General features: G+C 44.9%; 1 pseudogene; it reads left to right on the top strand.

Annotated features, from left to right (window-relative positions):
• Positions 1–4797: 4797 nt before the first annotated feature.
• LOC120614437 (putative methyl-CpG-binding domain protein 3-like 3) lies at positions 4798–6353 on the top strand (annotated as a pseudogene).
• Positions 6354–8967: the final 2614 nt, after the last annotated feature.

The raw sequence follows: 8967 nt of genomic DNA, 5'->3' as shown, positions 1-8967 counted from the left end.
GCACTCCCGGTTGGGGGTCCCACGGAGCAGGCCGAAGCAGCCGGCTTCCCATTCCTCGTCGGAGGGCACACGGGCGCCTTTTCAGACGAGGCCCCTCTCGGCGTCGGGGACATTGCGAGGGGAATCTGGGCTCGCCCGCAGGCCCGTTTGGATGGGGTCGCTGAAGGTGCCTTCGCCGTGCTGGGCGCGAAGGCCAGCGAGAGTGTGCGCGCGAGGACAGGTGTTTGTCGCGCGCCGTCACGGGGGTGGCGGCGTCTGAGACCTTCTGAGGGGTTATTGGGGTCGCTCGCAGTCCCGTTTTGATGGAGTCAGTGAAGGTGTGCCTGAAGGCCCGTGTGTGTTCGCAGGTGTGTTTGTGAAGCCTCCTGTCCACTGTCCATTTCCTGTGCGTGTGTACGCGCCAGTTGTCTCCTCTGTGGCCTTCGACTGCTTGGTCCTCAGTCGTGATATCCCACATTCGGTTTGCCTTCCTGGGCTACTTTTACAGTCATGCGCGACATCCAGAAATTCTCATTGGACCTCAGGACTTGCGCTGCAATCACCCATGTTGCTTAGTGTCATCTGCAGGGCTGTTTCATGGTCTGGAAAACCTCAGTCCTTGGATTCCAAGGGCGGTCACACACGGGTAGTACGTAGGGAGTCGCCACCCTCTTATTCTTTCCAATCAAACTAGGATGGCCGCCGACACGTTGCCGTTATCCCGCAACCGGTCCGTACAGACATCTTTGGATGTCATTTGAGGCCTGCGTATCGAACACTAATATCCTGCCTATCACTCTGCATTGACATCGGGAGTCCCCTGGGTTGTTTTTATGGGCAGCCATGATTCTCCATCTGCATGGGGCTCCCCATCAGGTTTGTGAGATCCATCCTTACTCTTCGGCCAGTTATCTGTGAAATCCTACTGCTGAGTCGAGTTCTGTGTGGTGCCCACGACACAGTATCTATATCCATTCTTCTGGTGATGAGCATTTGATTAGTTCATTAGATAGAGCTATTCTGCCTCCAGTTGTGACTCGATTAGAACATGTTGGGGACACTGGTGCACAGTGTTGGGGATGTTTGTGCACAGGGAACAGGGTGGGCAGGTGTCTGGTTTCAGTAGATGCTCCCAATTTTCCAAAGTGGTTCTGCTCATTTAATCTCTCACTATTCATATGTGAATGATCGATTGCTCCAGAGCCTTGATAGTGCGCGGCATTATTTTTTTTTTAATTTTAGCTACACCGATACTTGTATTCTATTATCTCATGATTTTTATTAGCAATATTCCTGAAACTAAAGAGATTAAACATTATTTATAGTTTAATCGAATATTTTTATATTATGTTTATGAAGTGTGTATTCTATTTTAGACCCATTTCTCTGTTGGGTTTTCAGCTTTTTTAATTTGATAGACCTATTTACATAATTTGGCTTGATGTACTTTCCCAAATATATGTAATGCAACTCTCTCCTCCTACCCAGGTTTTTCCACCCCCTTTGTCTCGCGGTGGAATTTGATGCACAGCGGCTCCTCGTATATCTTATTATGATCCAAGTTGTAATTTTCTCTTATTTATTTGAGTTTTACTGCATGGAAATGAAAACATTTTCTGGTTAATTGTAAAACAGGTTTCCTGTTTTTTAAATTAAGCTACGTATTGTGTTTATGTTAGAACTAAGAATGCAAGTAATTAAGAAAAAGTCTGGTTTGCTAAAATGCTAGACAATTCAAGAGAAAATATCCCATCAAAAGCACAGGGTGATCGATATCAGGAAACTGAGGACTGAGTTAAGAGATGTGCGATGTGATTTTGGAAAGGGGTTTTGGGAAAATGTGGGAAGAAATTGATATCAGAAGCGAAAATACAGGCATATTCCAAACTGATTAAAAAAACATCAATCCACTCAACATTTCACTCAACAATTCACTCATCATTTAACAATGTCTATGCACAGGAAACAATAAGGAGTTATACTGTGCTCTAAAAACCAAAGTTAATATAAAAGATTTTAGAGAATACAGAGCCCAAATATGTAAGAATAGGGCTAATAGGTGAAATCTAAACATCAATTAAATAAGACAGACATCAACAGAGTATCATTTTTAAATGCTAAGAGAAATCTCATATCGAAACAGAATTCTATATCCAGCAGTAACATTGCCCAAAATAAGAATGTCTTAAGAGAATGTTAAAGTGAAACATTTCATTGTTAGCCGACGAATTAAAAATAAGTACTAGAAGAATAATCAAGGCAATCGTTTCATAAATTATGTGAATGTCTAACATGATACTATATATCGGAAACTAACATTAAAAACAAACTACAGTGAGTTATTAAGTCCAAAGAAAAATAATCACAGATCGAAAACCATGACTGCAGAAAAGAATGAAAAGAAAAAGAAATGATAATTTATAAATAAATACAAATGAATTTTATTTTATGAAGCATTGATTTTAAGATTCTAGAAATCTCTCCAGGAGATTAAAAGATATATAAAATTAAAATACATGACCACAGTAATACAAAGTCAGGAAATGTCAAAAATAGAACTGAAAGTGTTCTACGGAATTAGCATTGGGGGAGGTGGAGAAAGTAATTATTTGTATTTGACTATTGTAAGTGAAAGATTCTTGATTTAATCATTAATGTAACTATCTAAAGATTTGCATATGATTGCAACTGATGCATTTATAGGGAACAATGGAATAATAAAATAGTTCAGTCAAAGTCAGTGAAGTAGAGAGAGTAAAGGAACATTAACTAATTAGGTCAAAGGGAAGTAAACAGTAAAACTGTTGGAATAATTTCAAATGTACCGGTAATTATGTGACATGAAAATGCACAAAATGTTAATTTCTTTTTAATGACTGTGATACAGTGTATAAATTGTTAAATATTTGAACACTCTTATCCATAAACATTCAAACAGTCTCGTTATTTCTTATTAAAATATAAATCGTATGAAAATTTTTGTCCATAGGAACTTCTAACCCTATTTCCATAGGACGTATCTACAGTGCAGGAAATAGGCGATATCAAAATGTTGATAGAAACTGCAAATACCACTTCCCTATACGTACGTGGTAGTTCCTTTTATCTGCTAACCGTATGTGACAGCGTCAGTAATCCCATTTTTTTGTGTTACTATATAAAGATTCAGGAACCTCTCACATCCCTTTGATATGGGATTGGATGCCTCCAATCAGCCGCTGATGGGATTATTCGCTCGCTCCTTAGAACCAGGTGTGAAGTCCCCGCATTCTTCGGGAGCCGCAGGCTGTCTGCACGTCATCAGTGGCGTCTGTTCCACACTCCCAGCCTCCACTGTTCTGGCGAGTTTGGGATCTGTACTGACATCGAGAGTGTTCGTTAAAACACTTTTCCCTTCTGTGAAACCTCTTGAAGTTAGCAAACAGTAGCACTTCCAACAAGAAGGTCTCTTAGCGATAATTATTTCCTAGATTTTAAAGTTAGTTAAATAATAGTCAAGGCGGTGTCTTTTTTTTTTTTTTTGGTATGTGAAGCTTTCTTGGGATAATCGGACGGATGTTTTTGTTTTGTTCTCGTTTTAACCAACAACGTCACTAGGAAGTGGAATAGTATTTGGCCAAGTGCTGTTGAAATTCTTCCCCTCTCTGGAAAAGTTTTTGCCCACAACGTGCTTGGTCTTTTTTTTTTCTTTTTCTAAACTCATTTCTACATTCAAATATGTCATCGGTTACTCCTCCCTGGTCTTTTTATCATCAATAATTGTAGTTATTTTCTTTCTCCCTTTATCCTGCCTTCTCTCTCTCCCTCCGTCCCTCCCTCTTCCTCTCTCTGTTTCTGTGTTGGTCTTACTGTTTATCGCAGCACTTAATTGTACCTAACACTGTATTCGACATTTGTTGGTCTATTAACTCTTTCCTCTCACCAAGATTAAAATAAGCAAGATCAATGACTTCGTTCAGTTAAATTCTGGATCACGGGTTTTAGCGCACAGCTCGACATAATATAGGTGCATTTAAATGGGGGGATCGAATCATTTTTCCCTCCAAATTACATCTTAGGTAATGAAAGTGGTGGTATTAATCGCAAAACAGCAGGAAGAAAATGAGATTTATGGGTTTCCTTTCAAAAATATCTTCGAAGGCAGAAACGAGAGATTTAAGAGGAAAGGTGCATCGATTAGGTTTGCATTTAAACAGTTTACTGTGACTAGAGATTTATAATAGATTACAGAAAGGGCTGAAATCTTGCTCAGTGAAATTTATTGCCGTATACCACAAAGAGATTATGTCATATATTTGTAGTTGAGTGAATATGAACTATTTAGAAAGTATTTTTTTAGTTTGGATAATTTCTTTCAATAAATATATCTGAGCACCTTCTAAGGGCAAAGCAACGTGTGGATATGACAGTGTGAAACATTAAAGTCCACATAAGTCTTCTCTTCATGCGGCATCCAACTTAGTGAGAAAACAATACGAAAAAATACATACTACACATGCAAATAAAAATTGAAAAAACTCACAGAGGAAATGTAACATTAATTTTGATTGCTGGATCACAAAAGGTCTCTCTGTGGCGATATTTTGTAGGAAGTCTGAAAAGTGCTCATTTATTCAAAAGTTGAGACTTTTCTTGAATTAAGGAGGATAAATCGGTGACTGATTAACGTAAGAGCGTTAGGGTATCCAGAATGACACTCAAGATTAGACAGGATATTAGTACCAAGTGACTTGAGGGGACACTGAGACGGGAGTGAATTTTTCGGGGAACAAGCTGGCTCAGCTTGGGACCCGGTCACCGTGTTGAGTGATCAATATCATGGTTGACGTGGTGAGCGGGCAGAAGGGTTTTTGGATCTTGGGACTGAAGTCAGATTACGCGGATTCGATGGCTGTTTCTAGGTCATGATTGGTGTTTGAAGCCGGAGAGACGGCTGGGACGGGCTGGAGAAGGCGTGTGAATGCAGAACAAGTGTGGGAGCAGGGCTGACTTTCGAGAGGCAGCAATTATCGCGTTAGGTCAGATGGCGGAGCCGAGAGTGACAGGGGTGGACAGGAGGGGACACAAGCAAGAATCAGGGGAGGAAAAGTGGTGATTTACAGTGAAGGCCTTTGTGCTAAAAAAAAAAACGGAACATAGTGTTTCTGAGTTATTCGATCATGAACAAAAGAATATTTGAGTGACGACGAGACTCAGGTGTGCAAGTGACTGTGAGTATCTGAGGTTCGATAGCTACGTAATTTCACTGGAGATGAGGCACGAGAAGACTATGAAAACTGAGCGTGCGTCCTGAAGCATCGTGAGAAAGAGGTACCAAAGAACCGGAGTCTGGGGTTACAGTGAAGTCTGTGATCCCTGAGTCCAGGTAACGGAGGGTTAGGGTACCGACACGTGCGTAGTTGACGTGGACAAGGATGAGAAGAGGCAAACTCCCTAAATAGGGATGATGGCATAGGAATGGTCTGGAATTGGCCCTGGGTAATCACCTTGAACTTTCTGTCCCTGGCTCACACCTGCCTGATGTCCCAGGCTCTGGCTCTCAACGTGTGGTGCCTGTGCTGGCAGCACCAGCATCGTCGGGACCAGTTAGAAATGCAGAGTCGGGGCTCCTCCCCAGACCTACTTGGGTTGGGGTCCAGAGAACTGAGTTGTAACAACTTGGATGACTGCCATGCACGATGCGACTTGAGACAAGTTTCTACACGGAGAGGAAGTTGGAATATCTAAGTGGGCCGACGACGTTCTCCATGGCTGGTAGCCTTCGTCTCCTGTTTTATTCAGATCTCACATTTCATTTTGTTTGCGAAGGGAAAACTCAAAAGAAATATGATGCCCCAGACTACAGGGAAGAAAGACAAGTCCGGCGAGCCGAGACCAAGCAGAGACGTCGTGAAAGGCCTGCACTTCCTGTGAGGCTGACCGGCTGCATTTTCACGAGGCCAGTCCCAAGGTCAGCTGAGGTCAGGCATGGGGGAGGGGGTGGAAGGCGGAGCGGAGCCCCTAGCGAGCCCCCATGTCTGTGCGTTCAGGAGGCTACGGGGACTCCAGGCCTGCAGCAGTGACGATGTTACAAATACCTTAAAAACAATCGCATCGGGCAGTGCAGATAAATCCCTGGGCCATGCCGGTGCCAGGTGTCTACACAGCAGCCCCAGCCCACCTCTGCACCGTCGTCACGTTGGGCAGAGAGGACCCCGGGAGCGGGTCTGTCTCCCACGGGCCCTGTGCGGCCACCAGCGACACCTGGAGACACCCAGACACAGACTCAGAAAGTGAAAAAAGCAAGAGAGAGGCTGCAGGGCCTTGAGGGCAGACAGGGTGCCAGGGGGCCGGAGAGCGCCAGGAGCCGCAAGGACGAAAAGTGGGGAAGGTGACGCGGAGGAAGCCCCGTGTGTCCCCCAGGAAGTGGCCCCGCCCCCAAGACCCCCGCAGTTCTGCTGGCTCGAACGCAGTTCCGCGTCCCTTGCTCCGGACTGTGCTGCTTGGCTGTATTATTATTGCGGTTCATCAGACTCTTTCGAGAGATGAGTCAATGTGAAGAGTAAATGGTTTTGTGGGTGAGAGTCTGGATTTCTGCTGACAGCAAAGAAGATCTTTACCTGTCTGTGTTCACTTCACTTTCTGCTTACTATGATTTTCATTCAATTTTATATTAAATTCTACACAGGTAAGTTAGCTTGATGAATCACTTAGTCAGTTATACTATTGTTTACTAAGACTTATACTCAAGCAAAAGATGATATCCACTGCAAAGAGCTTATTTTTTAATGTTAAATTAGATTCCCTAAAAATGTTATTTTATTTTTCATTCCAATGGAAGTTGCATCCTTTCTTTTTATTTGCCAAATACTCATTTAGACGTGACAGTTTTATATAATGTAATTAGCACTTAACGCTACTTATTAACATTGCTATCTGTTACCTAGAAATTACTTAGGTGATTTTTTAAATAGTTAACCTTAGATTCTTAAAAAGGAAAAGTTGTTCGGGACGCTCTACGAGGAGGGAACGTCGGTGGCAGGCTGGTGGTCTTTGCCCCGACACAAGGTCCTCGGTCCAGGAAACTTGTCCACCCGCTCACCGCATAGGGCACAGTGCCGTTATTCCATGATCATGCGACGGGCGACATCTGGTGGGAGGTGTCAAGTCACAGAAGTGAGATGACGGGTTCTTTCCGTGGGTCAAGCCGGAAAGAGAGTGATGCGGGTTTGGAATGAGTGGACATTCTCTGGATGTCCTTGAACTTTTGATAGAATAGATTCAGCAGAGGTGGGGAAGGAGGCCTGACCTCAGAGGGCCAGAGTCTGACTGAGGAAGAAGGGTAGAGAGTGGTCAGAGGTGGACAGCTGTCCTCGTGGGTCCTGACAATGGTCTCTGCATTTAGCATCGCGAAGCCTCCCTTCCAGAGCCCACAGCGTTGGCATGTGATGACTCTGGCCTAGGACCAGGGGATTCTAACTCATCAGTGCGTTCAACTCTGCCTATTCCAACCCTCCAATGTCCTGGGACAGAGGAATGTCACTTCTGGTCCAACGGGATTCAGGCACTGGGGGTTCTCGCCTGCCAGACCTGGAGTTCCAGGACGTGGAGCTGTGTGAGGTCACAGTGTAGGAGAGCGCTGAGGCCACCTTGGAGGCGAGCACAGTAGGGATGAGCATGGGGGATGTCGAATGGGACCCGTCCCCATCATTCTGCGTATCTGTGCTTGGATATTTATTATCTGTTCCTCAGATCCCATTCACAAGGGTTGTTTTCTTTGCCCGCTGAATCTTTTCTTCCTTCTTATAGTCCGCTAAATTATTTTATCTTAAGTTTAGCTGGGCTTTCTCTCCCACGCATCATCTGAGTTACTCCTGATATAGACTATGATTTCAGTGAGTGACACTGAAGAAGGAAAGTGTTCTTGGGCGACCACTGCAGACCTGAGAAATTTAGATGACAGCATCGGGCATTAGACTTCGATGGTCTGAGTGAGACGAGATGGGGGATCCTGCCATCGAAGCCCATTTAGCAGCCACGGGAGGCTTCCCTTGCCTCTTCCAGCTCTGGCTGGTCCCTGCCCTCCCTGGCTTGTGGCGACATAACACCATAACGCGTCTGTCTCCGTTTTTCACAAGTTCCTCTCCCCTCGGTGTCTCTGTGTCCACTTCTTACCAGGCCACGAGTCGCTGAATTTGGGGCCCACCCTAAACCCAAGACGAGATCATCTTCAGGTCTTTCATGACGTCTGCAAAGACACCGTTTTCAGAGAAAGTCTCATTCCAAGGTTCTGGGTGGACACAGATTTTTGATAGACACTTTTCAACCCACTCCGCCCCCCTCCCCCACACTCAAGTGGGGCGGTGGGGATCCCACCCTGACGGTGGTGACTGTCTGTGCCTGGCGAGGCCCGAAGGACCGACGTCAGCCTCCGCCTTCACAGCCCACGGAGGTGTGAGTGGCAGCCAGACTGCAGGGTCGTCCTCAAGAGCGCTTGATTCCATACGACGAAGGTAAAATCATAATCTACACATTTTGTAATCGCGATGTCGATTCTTACATTCACGCAAAAGAGAAATTTTACAAAGTTAAATAAAACATCAAGGAAATATCGACACATGCGTTTCTCTCCCTTTTCACCGTCTCTCTGGAGGTGGGAGGACTGGTTCCTGCTGTCCTCGTGGTTCTAAACTGGACGCCGCTCCCAGCACATTGAGCTTGGAGGTGCTGCCCTCTGGTGGGAAGAACGAGAACTTTCTCCTCACTATCCTGCAGCCTCCTGGGCGTTCTTGCTGATTCTGCAGATTGGGGCTGCCTGCCTGGTGGAGCGGGGGTGAAACAAGGGGGTCCAACACTGCATGTTTGTGACCTGCAGATCTTGGGCTGACTGTAGGGGGAAACAGAGAGAGAGAGAGAGAGAGACAGAGAGACAGAGAGATTGACTGTGAGACCAGCTCAATAGATAGAGACTGATCGTATGAATGAAAAAATGAATGATTCCTTGGACTG

Source organism: Pteropus medius, unplaced genomic scaffold (genome assembly GCF_902729225.1).
Source record: "Pteropus medius unplaced genomic scaffold, Ma_sr-lr_union100, whole genome shotgun sequence".
NCBI lineage: Eukaryota > Metazoa > Chordata > Mammalia > Chiroptera > Pteropodidae > Pteropus > Pteropus medius.
The sequence above is the reverse complement of the archived record's forward strand: the minus strand, read 5'-3'. Positions and strand labels throughout refer to the sequence as shown.